At 45.6% G+C, this 19,841-nt stretch overlaps 1 protein-coding gene across 1 annotated transcript in view; it reads left to right on the top strand.

The window, feature by feature from the left end:
- LOC144765937 (uncharacterized) overlaps positions 1-19,841 on the top strand; it is a 277,263-nt gene that overhangs the window by 177,424 nt on the left and 79,998 nt on the right. The window lies entirely within an intron of this gene.

Below are 19,841 nucleotides of genomic sequence, written 5' to 3'. Positions count from 1 at the left end.
CATATATTCTTCAATAATGGGAGATTGCTTGGGCGGGGGGATTAGGACGATTACGTTTTGAGAGAGTTGAGTTTGAGATGGTTGAAGGTCCACACACAGGCAGCCGCTGGCGACGGTAAGTGCTAAGGAGAGGGCACTCATCACAACCTCTCTATGATGCGGGCATAACCGGCGCAGCTAAGCCTAAGGACATTTCCCTGCTTGTAGTAAGAGGGCATCGTGTGGACACATCTACTTACAGAGATTATTGACCTTTCTAGGTACTCTTCCCTAGGGTCTACCATGAGCGACCTTACACATTGACTGGGTTACCACCCTGGAACCCTCCTCTTTATGAAGTGCACACACACCTACACTATTCTTTTTAGGTCCTGAAGAAACGCTACTCATCACTAGGACTTACATAGCGTGAAACATGTTGACCTTGTCCACACTGGCACAATATGCCTTATTGTGACTCACTAACCCTTTGGTTTTTTTAACCTACCGGGGTACCACAAAAATAAATAACCCTTCAGTGGAAACCCCTGGGTAATTTTAACTGATACCTGCACGCACCTCACTACCACTTTTCACTGGGTCCCTTCTCACTTCCCCCCACACACCCGAATTCACCAAACGGCTTTTCTCTTTAAAAGATGTCTGTGAAAGAGACCCTTCGGGGGCCTGTCGGGCATTGCAGCACCGCCCGACGAGGAGATGAAAAAGCCTGATGATGAAGCATGACATTCTTCGGGGGGTGTGAGGGCCACTAAGAGGCAAGACTTTGCCCTCCCCTTCAGGATTGGATCCTTGATGCTGGGGATGAACCTCTGCCTCTCTCTCTTCTTTCACCCCCTTTTTTTTTTACCTCTTCTCTATTCTAACCTTTATCTCCTCTTTCTGTTTGGGTGACATCTCGCACCCAAAACCTGGAACAGTGTCCCCTTTGATCTAGCATGGTTGAAGGTTAGCCAGCGTTGGGTTTTGTGTAGGGTTGTATTTAGTGATCTGATATCATATGGGGAAGAGATTTTCAGGTATAATTGGATGTTGTCAGCATACATGTGATAGTGGATGTTAGATGCTTTGAAGATTTGAGTTACAGGCTCCATGAACAACTTGAAGAGTGTGGGTGAAAGAGAGGATCCTTGAGGGACCACTAGTGAGAATGGAGTAGAATTGGAAAGGGACTGATTAACTTTAATTCTTTGTGTTCTGTTGTGGAAAAACAAGGCAAACCATTTTAGCACTGAACCAGAAAGAACCATCCTGCGTCATTGACTACGTGAGTGAGGGATGTTTTGGTGCTGTGACCCTGACGGAAGCCAGATTGGAATTGATCAAGTAGTTGGAATTTTTCTATGTGGTCAGATAGTTGGACGTACACATTTCTCAAGGAGCTTCGGCAGAGTAGGAATGTTAGTGATTGGCCAGATGTTTTTGAGGTCCTCCAGATCTGCAGTGGGTTTTTTAAAAATGGGAGTAACCTGCCCGGCATTAGGCAGTTCAGGATCTCACCTTGTAGTAGGGAGGCATTTACTATCTTGGTCCAGATCTCATTAAGAAATTCAAGGGAAGGGGATGACTGAAGTGATTTGAGGGTTTCAGCTTTGAGAGAATGCTGAGTATGGAGATTTTATCAAAGGTTGTGAATTGACTCTAGTAGGCACTGTTTTTGGGGGTGTTATCTATTGTAGGAGGAGGCTGCTGAGGAAGGGAGGAGGAGGAGTTGAAAGAGGGTAAGACTGTTGTTGATTCATAGCTGTCCGTAGATCAGTTTCAATCTTATTCGTCTGTGAATAAGAAACCATTGGGGAAAGATTGGGAAGATTATTGGTCTGGGGTTTAATCAATTTAAACAGTTTTTTGGGAGTGATTTCTGGCATTCTGGCATTAAGTCACCTTTCTGATGCGCTGATTGTACATACGCCTTCTTGATCTCAAATACTTGAGGTGATCAAGGGATGGAGAGCTTCTCCAAGATCGTTCAGCTAATCTCAGATTACGTCCGTCTACATTTAAACTAACATTGAATCATGGTTTGGAGTCTTTGTTGGACATTCTTTTTAGTTGTAGAATGGTCAACATGGAATTGTTGTAATGGTCATGGACGTCAGACATGGCAATAGTTGGAGACAAGTTCTTATAGCTATGGGATATAATTTTTAACCCCGGGCAGAGGCCTCTGCTCTGCCCACATAGTCTGCGGAGATTTGCCTTTTCTGCAGAAAATGCAGAGAAGGCAAGTAGAGGCAGAGCGGAGTTGGGCAACTCCCGCCTCCACCCCCACAATTACAAGTAAGTAAACATTAAGTAAAAATACATTTAAAACCACTTACCTACGTACTGCGGAGTCCCCGGGCTGCAGCCCTAATCTTCCTCGCCGTATCGGTAATCCTGGTGAAAACTGCGCTTGCACGCGTGCTCGTGTATGCGCATTACTTGCAAGAAACGTGCATGCGCATGCGCAGGCGTGCGCTCATGCACAGTTTTCACCAGGATTACGGATACGGTGAGGAAGAGGAGGACTAAAGCCCCGGGACCCCGCAGAACATAGGTACGTGGTTTTAAATATATGTTTCTTAATGTTTACTTACTTGTAATAGTGGGTGGTATAGGCGGGTGGCATAGCGGAGCTCCACTGAGTTCCACAGAGTTTGTTTGAGACTCTGTGGACCTCCGCGTAGCCCAGCTAAGCCCAATATGCCCATGGCTAATCATTTCATTCAGGTTTGCATTTTGCAAGTTTCTTTTCCAATGTCTGGTTTTTTTTATTGGCATCTTTTGTTGGACCACGGTTCTCTGATGTGGAAGGTGATCATGATCCTTCCAGTCACAAGGGACGATCGATTCAAGATTAGTGGAATCAGAATTAGAGATAATTTTGGTCTAGGATCAAGATTTGAATCAAGTTGTGGTAATCTAGGAAGGTGTGAGGCTATTGACAGCCGGATAGTTTGGCTCATTCCCGTGTAGATTGAAGTCTCCGTGGAAGATCTGTGGGCAATGGTGGGCAATGATGACCCAAGTTGGATGAGATGTTTTCCATAATTTGGCCAATAAAAGAGAGGTTGTCTCCTGGCGGATGGTAAAAGACATTAGTTTGCAAAACGGTCTGTGGATGCTTGAGGTGTCTATGCAAAGATATTCACAGGTGGAGAGAACTGCGGTGGGTGACTGTTTCACTATAAGACTATTGAGGTATATGCAGGCGATCTCTACACCAGTTCTCTTAGCTCTGTCTAATCTAATAATGTTGTGGCTAGGAGGGACTGAGACGCCCAGGATGGCACCACAGGAATCATTTAGCCAAGTTTGCATATGGATTAGGAGGTCAAGTTGCTGAACTAGGATGAGGTCAGCGATGTCTGTAGCATGTTTCACATCTGATCTACAGTTGAGAAGTATGCATTTGACTTGTGCTTTGGCGTCAGTGGAAGTAGTCTGTGTGATATGCACTTGCTTAAGGTTGGAAGTATTTATAGCAATGGAGTTGTGCCTGGGTACTTTATGAGAGTTCAAAGAAATAGTTTGAATACACCCCAGCTTGTCTGGCTCTCATAGGTGTGTGTAATTGTATGCTAATAGGGGGGAGTAAATGTCGCTGTCTGTTAGATAAATTGTAATTCTAAGGGGTCTAAAGGCAGTGCTTGGGTAGCGTGTGGATGTCCATCTCCGGCAGGCAGTCATTAAGTTAGGATAGATCCTCTTAGCAGAGGGAGGAGATGGCAGCTTGGAGTGGTAGTTAAGAGCTGGTGTTTGGGTAGTTCTGATAATCCCAGATGACCTGTAAAATGACATGCTATTAGCCAACTCAGAGGTGATGTTTATGAGCTTTTGTAAGTCAGCCTCAAGTTGTTGAAGGTCCTGAGTGTTCTCCTCCATTCTCGATGTGGGAAAGGGGTGGTGATAAGTAGCTGTGGAATGGGTCTGGGTGCAAAGTGTTGATGAGCCGGTCATGCTAGTGGTGTTAGGGTACTGCTGGCATGATGGGAACAGAGGAGGGTACGATGAGTTGGTTGGGTGGTTAAGCTAGTGCGGCTGTGAGGACAACAACTGAATCTGTGGAGGCACTGGGGATAGCAGAGTAGTGATGTTGTTCAGAATTCAGGATTCAGACTTCAAGGTAGTCAATGTGTGACCCAGAGGAAGTATCACAGGATAGTTAGTAGCGTATTAGCAGGTAAATTTGAAGGATAAGGGTAGGATCAGAGTGTGTGGGACAGATCTATTGCTATTTATGTTGGTGACCCCTACTTTTGAGGAAAGGAAATGGTGCTATCTGGGTTGTCGGATCACTGTGAGAGAATCAGACCCCTCCAGATGTGGTGGCATGTTGGGGATATGTGTGCTACTCATAGTGGAGGAGTTAATGGGGGAAAGAGTGCAGTGTTTAAGTTGGTGGGGCTATGTAAGGAGACTGCTTGGGGATCCTGTGTAGTGGATGATTAGCTAGGACACCTATTTGATTTGACCGGGGTCAGTGTTAGTAAAGGACTTCTTGATGGTGGGGAAAATTTCATCAAATGCCCCTAGTTTACTTTCTGAAGCTTGTATGAGGGTAATCCCGATGTTATATATTTGGAGAAGGTAACTGCTGTTTTGTACGTGGTTAAAGGGACTACCAAGATTATTAGGCCATGTCGAATTTCTAAGAGAAAGTGATCCTGAGTAGTGAGTATCGTGCTTTCCTCCATTGAGCTCTTTCTTTAGTGTCGAAGATCAGATAGTTTATTTTAGTTCCTTTTTCAAACCGAACTATGGGTCGGAGATTAGGATTTCTGGATTTGATTTAACAAGTCTGTTTCTGAGGGATTTAGATGCATTTTTTGATGGGTTAGGTAGGTATTTAATTAAGAATCCACTGTGTCCCACTGGCTCTAGCTTGGAGTCCAGTAGACTCTGTGAGCAAGTAACCATGATGAGAATGACGCTGGAGGGGCGGAGGTTAAGATGGCTCATGGGGAGGAAGAGGAGAGTACATGGGGATAATGTGTCAGCCTCTCGCCAGAGATTATCTTAATAGGTGAGCGATCTCATCTGATGTTGGTTTACACCACAGTGAGGAAATTAAAGATCTTAATATTAAATAGAGCCGAGCTTAGGAGAGGATGTGTTTTGTCCAGTGAAGCTACAATGTCCAAGTGAAGACCTCATTCAATATTGGCCAGTAGGGCAGAAAACCAGGACAATTAAAAAGAGCACTGATCTGCTAGTGCAGATCACAACATTTCCCTTGTTAAAATGACAGTACAGATGTTTTTGTTACCTCAAAGTGTGTGCAGACTGGAAATGGAGTAGAAAATGTTTGTGAGCATAAATGTTACAAGGTGGTCACCACAATAGCTCAATAGAAGATGCGTGTGATGCAGTTCTTCTTTAATTTCCAGTGAAGGAAAATGATCACCATTCTGAAGAGGGGCCCATTGTAGTGAAGGGGTGATGGTGGCCACAAAATTGAGGGTCAAGACTAGGTTCCCTCAGATAATGCACAGGGCGATTTGCATCAACAGGCAGTCAGAGAGCAGACCCCACGACACGGTTCTCAGATCCTGGGAAACAGACCCCCCCAGCCACAACAAACAACACCAAAGGCTCACCTGGAATTCAGTCCGGCGAGCCAGGTAGCCCACCGATTGATGCTTCTCTCAAGGAATACACTAGCCCTCGATTGGCTGGTAGCCGCAAAGCAGAGCAGGACGAAGTCAATTGGGAGACACCGGGACAAGACTACAGTCGGCAGTGTGATGGATAAGCCGACCGCAGTGGCAATGCCTGGCACACCAGTGAGTGGACAGTCGGTTGTCCCGCTCAGCCCCCTTTGTGGTGCTAGAGTCAATGCGAATAAGCATCTGAACTCCTCCAGCTGCGCTGCACTCATCATGCCTCGAGTGCCACTGTGTGGCAGGGATGGTAGCAAGCAACTCAGCTCCTGCTGAGTGCTACCAAGCAGAAGCCAAGGGAGCCCCAATAGACACTTAAGGGTCAGATTATCCACCATGAGTCCTGGTTCCTCAGACGGAGACCGGGGACAGTATAAGGCCCAACGCAGCGGTAGCAGACAAGCAGCGACACCTATGGGTCAGCCAGTCAGCTCTGTGTTGGAGGCTGCTGCAGGGGGGACTACTCCCCAGGGTCCACAGTATCGAGGGAACATCAATAAGAACAGCCAGTAAGTGGACCCGGTTTCCGCCATGTGCAAGTCATATCCCATTCAACAAGCCTTTGCAATGCAATAGGTCTCGCATTTGTGATAGTTTAAGCTAATGGCATTGTAAATGACAATGCCTTTTATTTCTGTTTTGATAATTAACATAAATAAAAGGCATTGACATTTACAATGCCAATAGCTCAAACTCTTGTAAATGCAAGACCAATTTCACTTCAAAGAAGCATCCGCCATTGTCCTGGGCAGCTTGGAAAGTGAAAGCACGCAGGCTGCGCTGAATGTTGCAGGAAAGCATGTAGTGTCTGCAGTAGGAGAAACTCATTAAAGAAAATAGGGCTAACGGACTAAATAAGACATATCCTGTAAACAACAGAAGTAAAAGGGCCAGTCCTCATGGGAGGTTACAAATGAAGACAAGGTGGTACTAAGGCGGTTCTACCACGCCCATCAACAAATCAGAATCCAGCATTTACGAAGGATAATGACACAAGCCAATGACAAATATGGGCAGAGAGTGGGCGGAGCTTCAACTCCATACTCGAATACAGCATGCCTCGCAGAGACCCGCATGTGCTGTCCTGGCTCGACTTAAAAAGCAATGTAAGGCCTAGGGCAGTAATTTGGTCCACCACTAGATGGTAACATAACAATTGTCTTTTCTTCATCCTAAGGACAGTAGATCCAGGTGTGTCCTTATCTTCTTTCTCTATCTTTTGAAAACCTGTCATTGCTTCTTATGTGCTCAGGTAGTTTGCAGCTTTTGAAAAAAGGTATGTTGTTTTGGTCCATAACATTTTTCAACTTTTCCTTGGGTAGGGTTCAACAACTATTTATATATTTTAGATTCAGTCAAGAAGTGTTATGCAGTATGCTAACACAAATAATGTCAAGTCCTTCTTTTCATCAGATGTGTTTTGTCTCACCACTCCCGTCCCTCAGTGCCTCACTATTGAGCTCTGCTGTTGGAATGTACCTCAGTTTCTGGTTCTGTTAATGATGTGCCCTATCCCTGTACCTCTGATCCCAGTGGCACTAGACCCGCCCCCTTTCTACCATTCTCCTTCATGTGCTCTTGTGTTTGTATGTTAGCCTGTTGTTCTGCTAACACATGCAATGAAGTCTCAATATTAAAAATGGAGGACATTTTACTTATGTTGGAGGCAACAGGCCACCGTATGGCTGCTCCTACATGGTGGCTCTGCCAACAGAGTTAGGGTTAAATGTTTGGAGTGACTGGAGCTGTAAAATATGCCCTCTAGAAATTATGCTTTTGGGACGAACAAAGCAAAACCAAAGGGGGTGATGGACTGAGTGTTGAACATTGCAAGCACTCACCCCCAGTCAACTGATCTGGGTTTAATCCATCATCATTCTGAAGCTCACTCCACCACCCCAGTTTAGACATGGCCATATGCAAATCAGTCTGGCCATGTGCCTCATGGGAACAGTCCAGCCCAAACTGCTAAGCCATGTCTTCCCTGGACCGGAAACAAGCATTCTGGGACCGGTTTTTGGCTAATCAGCCGTCATCAGTCAGGCTTGCTTGAATTCAGTGACAACGTGAGCAAGGGACCTACGTCTGGGCATAACCTGCCAACTTAGGGCAAACAAAGCAAAACCAAAGGGGGTGATGGACGGAGTGTTGAACATTACAAGCACTCACCCCCAGTCAACTGATCTGCGTTTAATCCATCATCAATCTTTAGCTCACTCCGCCACCCCAGTTCAGATATGGCCATAAGCAAATCACTCTGACGCTGTGCCTTGGGGAGCACGTTTCTACTAGTTTACTTTTATAGATCTACCTGGGGTAAATGCGCATGATTGATTTACACACTGTGCCTCAACCAGGGTTCTAAGTGGGCCAGGTCTCACCAGTGCTGAGCACCCGCAGTTTTTAAAAGAGGGCCTCAAAACGGGTCTCCAGATGGCTCTGTTTATGCCCTGGCACAGGCTGTTCATTTTCATCTGGACTGCAGGAACAGCAGGCACATCGATGTGTACTGAGCACACTGCTCATTTCTCACTAGTAGAGAAGTTACGGCATGATGTCATGGTAGGTAAGCATTCTATGGGAAGGGAAATCGTTTAAAGAGTGTCATTGTCTCTCTGGATTCCCCTTCTCTTTTTTAAACCAGGGAGCAGCAACATTGCTGTGGTGTCACTAGGGCTTTAAGTTGAAGCTTTTCAATATAATATACAAGCCATAGTTGCTGCTTATTTATCTTATGCAACTAAAAACCATTGACAAAGCCAATAGTCCTGGCTTGTTGTAGGTATCATGTTACTTGTTGTATCATATATCTGGATGCAATGATAGAAACAGAAACATACAAGTCTGGGAACACATTATGCTAAGCACAGATTTTTAGGTTACATGTTTTTAAGCCATACCCTTAATTACATTGTCCACACCCCTATGAGTGACCCCCCAGTGTTTTTATCCCAATTAAAGCCCTGGACAACAGTTTTAAGATCTTTTTTTAGATCAGTACAAGTTTTGCACCCAAACATGGACTTTCTCTAGACAAAATAGTATTCAGTTATAGAAGATAAGGATTCCAAATCTCAATATTAGAAGAATAGAAGTTGCATAGAATTGTATCAATGCCAGGTGTGTTGCCTGTCTTTTGATGCTATGATTGTAGGATTGTATCAACGAAAGTCCTTCTCGCCACTACATTCCAAGAACGTAAATGAATGGTAAGAAGTTTGAAAATAAGGGATTGTATTGCTTACAGATTTATAAATCGACAGACAGGATCACTTTTCCATAGGTCACTAATCTGTTGTGTTGGCACTTAATGATATCACTCACCAATTATTTGTAGGACATACTTAGCATCTCTCGAGTCTCTCTAGAAGTGGTATATTTCCCTTTACGTTTGGATAATAGCTCTGACCTGACCTTGTGACATACTTTTTCTAACAACAAGGAGGTTTTCTTAAGCCCAAAGTTTTGGTTTTAAAAATGGACTTCATGAAGTAATGATAGACAATTTCTATGAGTCTGACATGGAAATTAGACAGTTTTCTTCTGAAGTGGCAATAAAGAAATCCTCCAAGAAAGGTAACAATCGATCAGACAATTTTGGCAAAAAGATGAAAAGACATTCAACTGGTGCATGTTAACAATTGGTGTCAGTCAATTTTGTCTCCAGATGCCATTTATTCAGTCATGATTAGCTACAGAGTCATGGCAACTCTGGAGTCATTAGATTAGCTTCATGCCTGATAATGTGTACCTTTCGCTTATGTCTACTATATATACAGCCAATTTATGAAGTGTATCCCCTTCCAATAAAGGTCAGGCTGGAGGTTTTTAGGATATTGTCCTTCCATTACAAGCATGCACACCCTCTTTTTTTTACTATGTCAATTAATTTAGGGACTTTTTATCACAGAGCTCATCCTCTCTAGAATACCCCACATTTTTTTTTTATTTTAAAACTTAATCTCTTAGCAAACAGTAAACAAAAGACACTTTCCCGTTCTCATGACGTTGTCATTACAGTGGTATTTAGCAGTCTTACATTATAAATTCAAACAGTACAGCAGGCAAGTATTACTCCATAACTTGTCATTATCGTACCGCACCACTCATCAGGCCATGGTGCAGTATGTGCTACTCACCCAACCTCAAGTTTCCCATATGGCTTATTGTATGTCTCATATCCCAGTGCTCTCACATGCCACATCTTATATCTTCTGTCCCCTTCAGGGCCCGTGCCTATAATACTAAACATCAGGGCTGGGCACACTTGTTTCTTGATGCTCACCATCTGTGGATTTGTCACCCCTTCTTTAGTTGCTCTATATGTACTGTGCAGCGCCCAGAAATTCTTAGGCCTATTGCAGGGAGGGAGGAGGTCACGATAATTCTCAGTTTGTGTGCTGCAATACAGCATATCATTCGCCCACTGAGCAGTCGTAGGAGGATGTATGACGTTACAACGCATACTTTTACCACGCATGCCTTTACAACGCGTTTTTTACATCGCAAACCTTGCAACGCATAGCGCTTAGAGGTGCTGGATAGTGGTAAGTATAATTTTCTATTCCAACTCCAGTCCCCGTGGACACTAAGGAAGGTGTTGGATAGAAAATTAAACGTATTCCCTATCCTAGAGCGCCCCCCAGCGCAAAGCGTTGTAATGGTTTGCGTTGTAATGCCTGCGTTGTAATGGTAGTGCGTTGTAAAAGTTTCGTTGTAAACGCTGTTTACCGTCGTAGGAAGCAGTCCCTTTGACCAACAAATCCCCACATTGCGCTTGGCCAGCAACAGGCCCATGTCCACTAATCTGCGCACCTCTTTAGGCATAGACTTAGAGTAGCCCAGCAGAGCCAGAGCCGGCTCCGGCGTAAGTCCCTGCCCAATTATCGCCACCATTTCAGAGAAAACTCGTTCCCAAAATCTCTCGATCCCCGGGCAGAACCATGCCAGATGCATGAAGGCAGTCACCTGTTCACTGCAACGCTCGCACCTCGACTCTTCCCTTAGGCCATACCTGCATTGCCTTTCCGGAGTATAGTAAACCCTGTTGAGATATTGGAAGTGGATCAGCCGGCGTCTTCCATTGAGGGAAACACGTTTCATGCTGGTGTAGCAGTACGTCCACATCGCGTCATCTATTTCCCTATCTAGATCTCTTTGCCATGCTAAGTGGGCCTTGGTAAAACATTTCTCTCTATAGGACATAGTTAGCTTGTAGATTTTAGATACTATTCTTGTTGGTTCCCCGGTTTTTATAACACAAGATAGGGCGGTCAGCTCTGGTGGTTCCACTATGTTCCCCCCTAAGATCTGTAATAACGCGTGCCTGGTTCTCTGAAATTGGAATTTGGTAAGTAAGGTGGGAGTTGCATCCCCTATTTCCAAGTCTTCCCAGTTTCTCGCTGTTCCTCCCACAAACAGGTTACCTATAGTACTGACCTCTATTGAGTAAAGCGCACAAACTACTCCCCCATCTCTACATGGAGGCAACCAGTGGCACCATTCCAGTGGGTCTAGCGGAGAGTACAGGATAGCTCCTGCCTGTAACTTTAAAAGGTGGTGCCATGCGTGCGTAGTCGCGTTGACTGAATCAAGTATTCCTGTCCTACGATCTAGGGGTGAAAAGAGCAGCATGGGCAATGGACGAGGAGAAGCCACCGCCCTCTCAATGCGCAGGTGCGGGTTGTCCACCGGCCATTTAACCAGTGATAAGCATGCGCACTTTGTGCTGCCCTATAGCATTAATCTAAATCAGGTGCTCCCAGTCCTCCCATGTGATAAGGTCATGTAAGAATTTGCCATTTGACTCTCGGTTTTTTACCTGCCCATGCCAATTTGACCATCAATGCTGTAAGTCTCTTAAAAAATACGCCTGGAAGAACCAATGGGATATTAGCAAAAAGAAACAGAAAGCGAGTGAGGGATAGTGGTAATCGGATCGAGCTCTCTACCTCATCCTCCAGTTTACTAACCAAGACGCCATAGCTTTCCCTAAATAAGATGTCAGAGTCCGAGTGTATCTGGATACCAAGGTATCGCACCGAGTCCGTCGTCCACTGCAACGGGTAGTCAGGTTCAAACTGAGTTGTGGCCGGAGTAAGGGGAAATAGGATAGACTTCGGCCAGTTAACACGCAGTCCCGACACCCCTCTGAAACGTACCACTTCTCGTAGTACAGAGAAGAGATTACGTTCGGGATCACGAATGTATAAGAGCATGTCATCCGCGTAAGTCTAGACAATAAGTTCATAACCCGGAATACGAATACCTTTATACCTGTGATATTCTGGAAGCGCACAGGCTAAAGGTTCTGCCACCAAAGCATAGAGTATCAGAGAAAGCAGGCAGCCCTGTTGTGTGCCCCTAGTGATATGTATCGGATCCGTCACCAGATTGCCAATTTTAATCCTGGCCGTGGGCGCACAGTATAGCATCTCTAGCAACTGTAGGAAGACATCCTCCAGTCCCATCCTCGATAACACCTGTCTCATGAAGGGCCATTCAACAGAGTCGAAGGCTTTCTCAATGTCAAGAAACACTGTGACCGTGGGGTGTCTGGTTTAGAGTGCTGGATCGCACCAAACACCGTGCGTAAATTATAAGTAAGGTTGCGAACCGGAACAAACCCTGCCTGCTCTGGAGCCACTAGCGTTGGGACCAAAGGAACCAGTCTATTTGCCAGGATCTTCACGTAGATTTTAGTGTCAACATTAAGCAATGAAAGCAGTCGATAGGGTGAGCATTCCTCAGGGGGTTTACCCGGTTTCAGGATAGCTACAATTATCGCTTCTCTCATGAAAGGTGGCATAGTACCGGACACACACATATCATCGAAAAGAGTGGCTAAGTGTGGCAGCAGAAGGTCAGAATATGCCGTTTAGAAGCAACAGTCAGACCTTCAACACCCAGAGCACTACCCTGTTTCATACTTGCAAGTGCCATAAGTATTTCGTCTTTCTCCAAGGGTCGCATCAGGGATTCACAATGCTTGTTTGTTAACCATGGCAGCTTAATATGAGTTAAGTAGTCTAAAATGTCCTCTTCCAAACAGGCACTGTGGGTAGCGTAGAGCTGTGAGTAAAATTGTCTAAACCTCTCTGCTATGGCTGCTTCTTCAGTAAGTGCCTCTCCCTCTGCTGACTTGAGTTCAGAAACAACTGTTTTTCCTCTCCATTTCTTTAGTAATTAGGTTAGTATTCTTCTAGCTAGTTTTGAATTCCTTCAGTACCTCGTCATCAGCGCTAGTTTGAAGGTGCGCCTCCTGATATGGGTAATACAGTTCCCAGATCTGCGAGTCTCTTACGGAGCGCCCTAAGGACCCCTGAGTGTTTGGACATAGTTACTCCACGAGTGTAGATTTTGAATGTTTCCCACACCACCTAAAGCTCTCCACCGAACCCACATTCTTATCGAAAAATCTTTCAATCGCTTCAGCCAGCTCCTCCTTAAATACTGCATCTAGCAGAGAGTACAGGGGGGGGAACCTCCAAGTGAAGGGGGAATAGATCTCTGGGGCACATCTCAAACTAATAGAATCGGGGAATGGGCCGAGAGCGTACGGGGCAGCACCTTACAATTTCCACATACACTCATACAGCTGTCTGTTAGCTAACCAGTAGTCTATACGTGTATGTAGATCGTGATACGCCGAATATTGCGTATATCCCCCTTTATCAGGGAATCTCTGCCTCCATACATCGTGCAAGTCTAATTTTACCATGATGTCTGTGACCGTCCTAGTGGATGCCGTGACATATCTTGCCAGTCCTCCCGATCAGTACTGTTGGGGGTTTAGAACTAAGTTGAGGTCACCTCCCCAGAGTTATTATCCCGTCCCACAATTTCGTACCTTTTCAGTCAGTGCGGCATAAAAGTTGAGGTTATCATAATTGGGGCCATTTACATTTATTATAAGCATGTCCAACCCCTGTCCCCGGTACTGGGAAATTACATATCGCCCGTCTGCGTCAGTTTCCATGGGATCAAGCGTGAGTGAAGCCCTGGGGTGAACCCATGTAAGCACCCCTCAGGCATGTGTGGTAAACCCCGCTGCATGGATAGAACCCTGCAGTCCCCTGCTGCGGAGCATGGGGATATTAAGTGGAAGGTGTGTCTCCTGCAGCAGTGCAAAATCTATTTTGTGCCTCGTCAAGTAGGCCAGAACCTTATGTAGCTTCCTGTGGTCATTAAGACCCCTCACATTCCATGTGAGAGCCGGTATTTTACCCTGCACTGCAGCCCTATGGGGAGTACTACCAGCTGTCCTGTGGTTACGCGCTACCGGACTATTTGAGCCTCCCATTGGAATATACAACTTGTGCATGTGTAAAGAGTAGTATCTATAAATAATGTCCTGCCATTCAAGTCCTCATCCCATCCCACCCCCCACCCATGCCAGTCCTTCCCCAACTGTGCCTAGGCAAAATACAAGCCGCAAACATGCCTCTTGAACCATCCCAGAAAACAGCAAGCATAAACAACGCAACAGAAAGCAAAGAAGTCCCATCCCCAAGACACAATACCCTAAGTGTGTTTTTCACTCGCTGGCAGAGGTAGCTCGCTTACCAGATTAAAACTGAAAAACCCAAACCAGGTCTCTGCTCCGCACATCATCAGCAAGATATAAAGCATCTGAATGAGAAATGGGATCTCCATCCCCCACCCCGCCTATATGCCATAAAGCCAAAGTGTACGTCTAATTAACCAAGTCCCTGCGACGGGCGCCACCCTCGCCCGGGAACCATCCTTATACTTCCCCAACATTGACGGTCGAGATACTAGGAACAACTAAATCACATCCGTACATGTGTCCCCCATGCATTATAGATGAGACTTCCTATGATAACCCTGTGAGTGACATTCTTATCTGGAATTAGAGCAGTCCAAAAATTCAGTCCTGATCGTCCAAACGGCCACCTTCTGCTCCCTCCCAGCAACCTCTCTCCAGGCTACGTCATTTGTCTTTAGACAATTCCTTCAGGACCTTCTGTAAGACTTTAGGGTCCATGGAGATTTGCGACTGGCCCTGATGGTTAACACGGGGTCTAGCAGGATACAGCATGATGTAGTCTATGTTGTGTTCCCTGAGTTGTTTCTTCAAGGGAGCGACCTGTCGGCATGCTTCTTGTACCCTTAGTGTGAAGTCCGGAAACAGTGATATAGTGGAACCCTTGTATTGTAGTGACTGCTTTTCTCTGGCAACTTTCAGCACTGAGTCCTTTTCTCGATAGTTCAGTAACTTCGCTATAATCGGTCCCAGGGGAGCACCAGGTGCCGGGTGAGGGCCCAGGGAGCGATGCGCCCTCTCGACAACAAACATAGGTGAAAAAGTTTCACTACCTAGGAGCGTTACTAACAGTTTCTCAACAAATTGCTCCATGTTGCCAGTCTGGGTTGATTCCGGAAGGCCCGTGATCCTCAGGTTACTGCGCCGGGAACGCACTTCAAGGTCCTCTGCTTTATCCTGCAGAACCTGCATCACTCTCCCCAATTGTTTGTGGTCGGCGTCAAGCGTTGTCTGTGCTTTTTCAACCTCTGTGAACCAGCGCACCGTCATGTCCAACCGTTCTGTGTGTTTGTCCAGTCTCTTGGACATTCTGTCCATGCGATAGAAGAGGGTGTCCATCTTGGTGCCTAGGACCGAAAGGCTGCTTTGTAAACCCTTTTCCATCGCCGCAGGCATAGTACAAATGTCGACGTCAGCTTCTTCCTGGGTTGGATCCTGCGTATTATCTCCATCTTCAGCATCTGCATCCCGCACCTTAGACTTCCTTTGGTCGAACGTTAGTTTAGGTTGTGTCCTGTCAACCTTGCTCATCTCTTGAGGAGCTCTATAACTGTTCTTTACCAGGAACTGTACTCTCCCAATTCAGACACCATTGCTGCCGCGTAAACTTCAGGAGGTATGTGGCTGTGCCACGACGATCACTGTCGAAGGCAGCAGTCAGGGCAAGACTTTATCTTTGCTGCCCTACTTACGTGGCTACCCATGAAACAGCTGCCGGAGGGCTTTAGGTCACAGGGTCTCTTCTAGTTTGCTGCCGCGTAAACTTCAGCAGGTATGTGGCTGTGCCACGACGATCACTGTCGAAGGCAGCAGTCAGGGCAAGACTTTATCTTTGCTGCCCTACTTACGTGGCTACCCATGAAACAGCTGCCGGAGGGCTTTAGGTCACAGGGTCTCTTCTAGTGCGCTCCTCACTGCAGTCATACAGAGGTTGGGCGCTTTGGAATCAGGAGGGGGCCAAGTCCACTCTGCTTGTTATATGGGTTGGTTTCCACCCCCACCAGCGTCGCCTCTCCACAACTTGCACACGGGGCGCAGCTCGGTTATCCACTCGCAGGATCCTTCAGCAGAGGGTATAGTATTGCTCCAACCCAATGTATTACGATCTACAGTGCCTGCACAAGCAGCTCTCCAGTTGATCGTGTCATTCAACCGCTCAGAGAGGGCCACTCTGCAGCACCCCGTACGAGATGCATTCCAATTTCCTCAGGTTCTTCCCATACACCACCTGGGCAGCTGATCCCCACCAAGTGCACACTGTTCTTCTGTCATTGCTTGGGTGCACAAGCAGGGGGCTACGCAAAGCATCCCTCCGTCTCAGGAGATGGGGCACCACCAGACCGTAACTGTTCGTGCTCGCCACTCAGGTCGAACTATTCAGCTGGGGGATTCCGTCTCTCCTGCTTCCAAAATGGCGAATCGCGCCTGTCCAACTACGCAGCTCCTATTGCCCCAAGATCCGCAATGTTGCACCTCCAGTAAAGAATAGCTCTCAGCACTCCGACTGGGCAGCAGTGTGATTGCAGTAGGCGTGTCTCACAGCCCCGCTGCCGTGCTGCAAATGGCCACTGCCTCCTTCCTCATCAGCAGGTACGCCGCCGCTCCTTGGTGCTCCCTTCTGGAGCACTCGCCGACCGGCTGCCCCACTGGCCCGAGATTTCCTCAGTCACCTCACCGCATGTGGAGGGGGTCTACGCCCAGGTCTCGCACTCTGCTGCCGTTGTTCCGACTCTCCCAGCCGTCACTAGGGCTCAGGTCTTCGCCGCGTCGCAGAGCATCAGGCTGCCATAGCTCTTTACGGCAGCCCGGCGGGGATCCCGGCCTATGCCTGTCATGCACCAGCCGAGATCTCCCGCTCTGCCTTCTGGGCAAGTGCAGGGATCGGAGGCAGCATGTTTCATTCTAGGCATCCTCCAGAGCCGAAATCAGCCCCAGCTTGCACTCTTCAGATGCTGGATAATTACAAAATAGATCGGTGGCCGTGCAGAGCTTCTCACTTAAGCGGCCATCTTCATCGCGAGCAAGCTCTGCCACCCGGAATACCCCACATTTATCCACAAGCAAAAAGGCTTTGCTGGGGACAAGCAATTGTTTGAATTGGCACCTAAATTCCTCAGCAAACATTTTTTTAGGAGTGGTCTCACAATTTCTCTTTGCATGTCAATCTGCACTAATGAACACACAGTATACAATGTCTTATCTAGAGGAGAGTTTTCAGTTGTATATATCAAATACATTAATTTCAGGCCTTGCAGGAAAAATAAGTGCTATTATATGCTTTACGTCTAGGATGTCTCTTACTAACATGTTGTCACTTAAATTAAAGACAGTAGTTGTCAATGTAGCTCGCCCATACAGCAAAGTGGCCAGGGGATGGTTTGTAAACTCATTGTTGTAGATTATATGACAGGGAAACAAAGATCATGACTCTTAAAGCCTACAGATGTCCATATTGCAACATAATTTTAGTAATTCGTGGTTTGTTAAGCACAACCATTTTCCAGGACAGAACTGTCTAATTGGTAGATGAAGTGGTAAACTGAGGCATGTATGATACATCTCTTTGTAATGAAAGAGGCGAAACCAAGCTATCTACCTGATATAAATTAGAGGCAGCGTTACAGATCACATGCATTTTTGGGATAGTATTCTGCATGGTTTCAGGAGTCACTGAAAACAATTTCGGTGCTTGGGAATATTGTTCTTTACTAGCAGTATTATTAAAATGTATTTGGTGATACTGAATCGACAGTAGAGTATCTAGGGTATTCTCACCAGTCAAAGTGAATTTCATAAAATCATTTGTTGGGCTCATTGTTAAGAACGCCCTATCAGTCCTCCAATCAAGTGTGTTAAAAAAGTAACATTCCTTATATTGATAATAGCGCTTTCTAAATAGTAACTCCCGTTTTTTCCTTTTTTTCTTTCCTTTTTCTTTTATATATGCATTGTCTCCCAATCAAAACACAGTAGATCTTAAAAACTGAAGCCCCGTTACAAAGATCTAGTAATCCAATGTATCTCTTTTTTCAACTGATCCTTCTCCACTGCTTACCTCACCTATACCTTTCCCAACAAATCACCAACTAGAAAGCACCTTCGAGGAAGAACTGCTCTTTATCTCAGAGGTCAATATCAATCAAAAATACATTTTACATTTTCTCCTGTTCTTTAGGATCTTGGCATCTCTGCAGGTGCCCTAGTGGATCTCCTGTGCCTGTCAATCTTCATCCCCAAAAGGGATTACTGCGAAAGTGTTCATTAATCTCCAATGTATAACTAAAACCAAGCTCAATTGAGCACAAATCTGTGCAGCCGGCCTCCGTCTTAGTCCAAAATATTTAAACCACATCACCCTTTTTGCGCAAGTTACCAGTAGGAAATAACAAAAAATACAGTGTAATAAATAGAGTAGATAACATTTTTATTGTTTGGTTACGTTTTTTAAATAGCTTTAAAACCAGAAAGGTGACTGATATACATTTGGATCCTGTTTCATAGATAACAGTCTAACGGTTTACGATTTTCATTTGTGATTGATAGGTTTCTGAATCTAATACATGCCTGAATGGTTAGCCGATGAGACCATCTCATGACCGGTTTCGTGTGGTCTTGTTTCCATGTTAGCCTCCATGTTCCACTATTAGAGGTAGCCTGGAGTTTAAAAAATATCCTTGTTGGCTATGCCAACTATTAGTCTACAGTAACTCTAGCAATCGGAGCTCCATGATCAACCGGCAAGAAGAGACACATTTTGCAGATGGAAAGTGATGATAGTTGGATGTTCAGCGTCAATAAATGACTCCTACAGTTGGTATTGTGTCAGAATTGTAGATATGAGCGTCCTCGACTATTGTTAAGTGTTTAGCTGTCTTCAAAATCCACGAGAAGAACTGTCTTATTTCCATTAAGACTGATAATTGAATTGCCTGCCTGAGATGGTTTGTATCCTTTGCTAATGCACATATAGGTAGCCAGACAAACAGGAAACCATTTGGTTGTTGTCAGCATAGTTTTGAAGCATGTTTCCTAGATCCTGTAGCAGACGATCTGGCTTTAAATAGATATGATATAAAAGTGACAGCAAACAGGAACCTGAAGGGACTTCGCAGGTAACTATGTTAGACCTATATCCACCTTAGGCCACCCTCATCCTTAAACAAATCAACAAAGCATTTGTACGTGAGAACTCATATTCAGTCCCAGATAACAACTTCCTGCACATAGCCTTGTTATGCTAGGTGGCATGAACCAATACAGCCAATTCCCACCTATTATTCATGATGTCAGAAAAATAGATGTTTGACTTTTGTATATATTTAGGGGTATAGTTATGTGGGGGTTGTGTCACGTTTGCACCATGCAACGCGGTACATGCATGACACAAACCTCTATGTCCGATTTCACAAGCCACGCAAACCCATTTTGCATGACTCTGAGTGTCTTCAAAAAACCTGGAGTAACGCAACACAGTGCAAATCACTGCGTTGCGTTACTCTGCCCTGGGAAGGCATTCCAGGGGGTTGCGTGGGTGTTCCCAAGCAACTCCCATGGATTTTGACGCATCCCCATATTTACAAGAAGTTGTAAACCTGGGGTAGCTCCAAAATCTTATACCTTCCCAGCGGAGGATTAACGAGGAGAAATATCTCTATTTCTGCTCGTTTCTTCCTCTTTCTATGTATGCTGCATTGTGCAGCACACATAGAAAGCGGAATTTGCCTTCCAGGATTGCTTTTGTGCAGAAAGGTGCTCCTTCCTGCACAAAAGGTGCTCCTTCCTGCACAAAAACAATCCTGTATGCAACACAGACACCCTTGTATTGGTGCTAGGCTTCCAAAAGGGTGCTAGCGCAAGGGAAAGGACATGAATGCGCTGCATTGCCCTAAATACGGTGTATTCATGCCTTT

The sequence above is a fragment of the Lissotriton helveticus genome, chromosome 1_1 (assembly GCF_964261635.1).
Source record: "Lissotriton helveticus chromosome 1_1, aLisHel1.1, whole genome shotgun sequence".
Taxonomy (NCBI): domain Eukaryota; kingdom Metazoa; phylum Chordata; class Amphibia; order Caudata; family Salamandridae; genus Lissotriton; species Lissotriton helveticus.
This window is presented reverse-complemented; position numbering and strand designations above follow the sequence as displayed.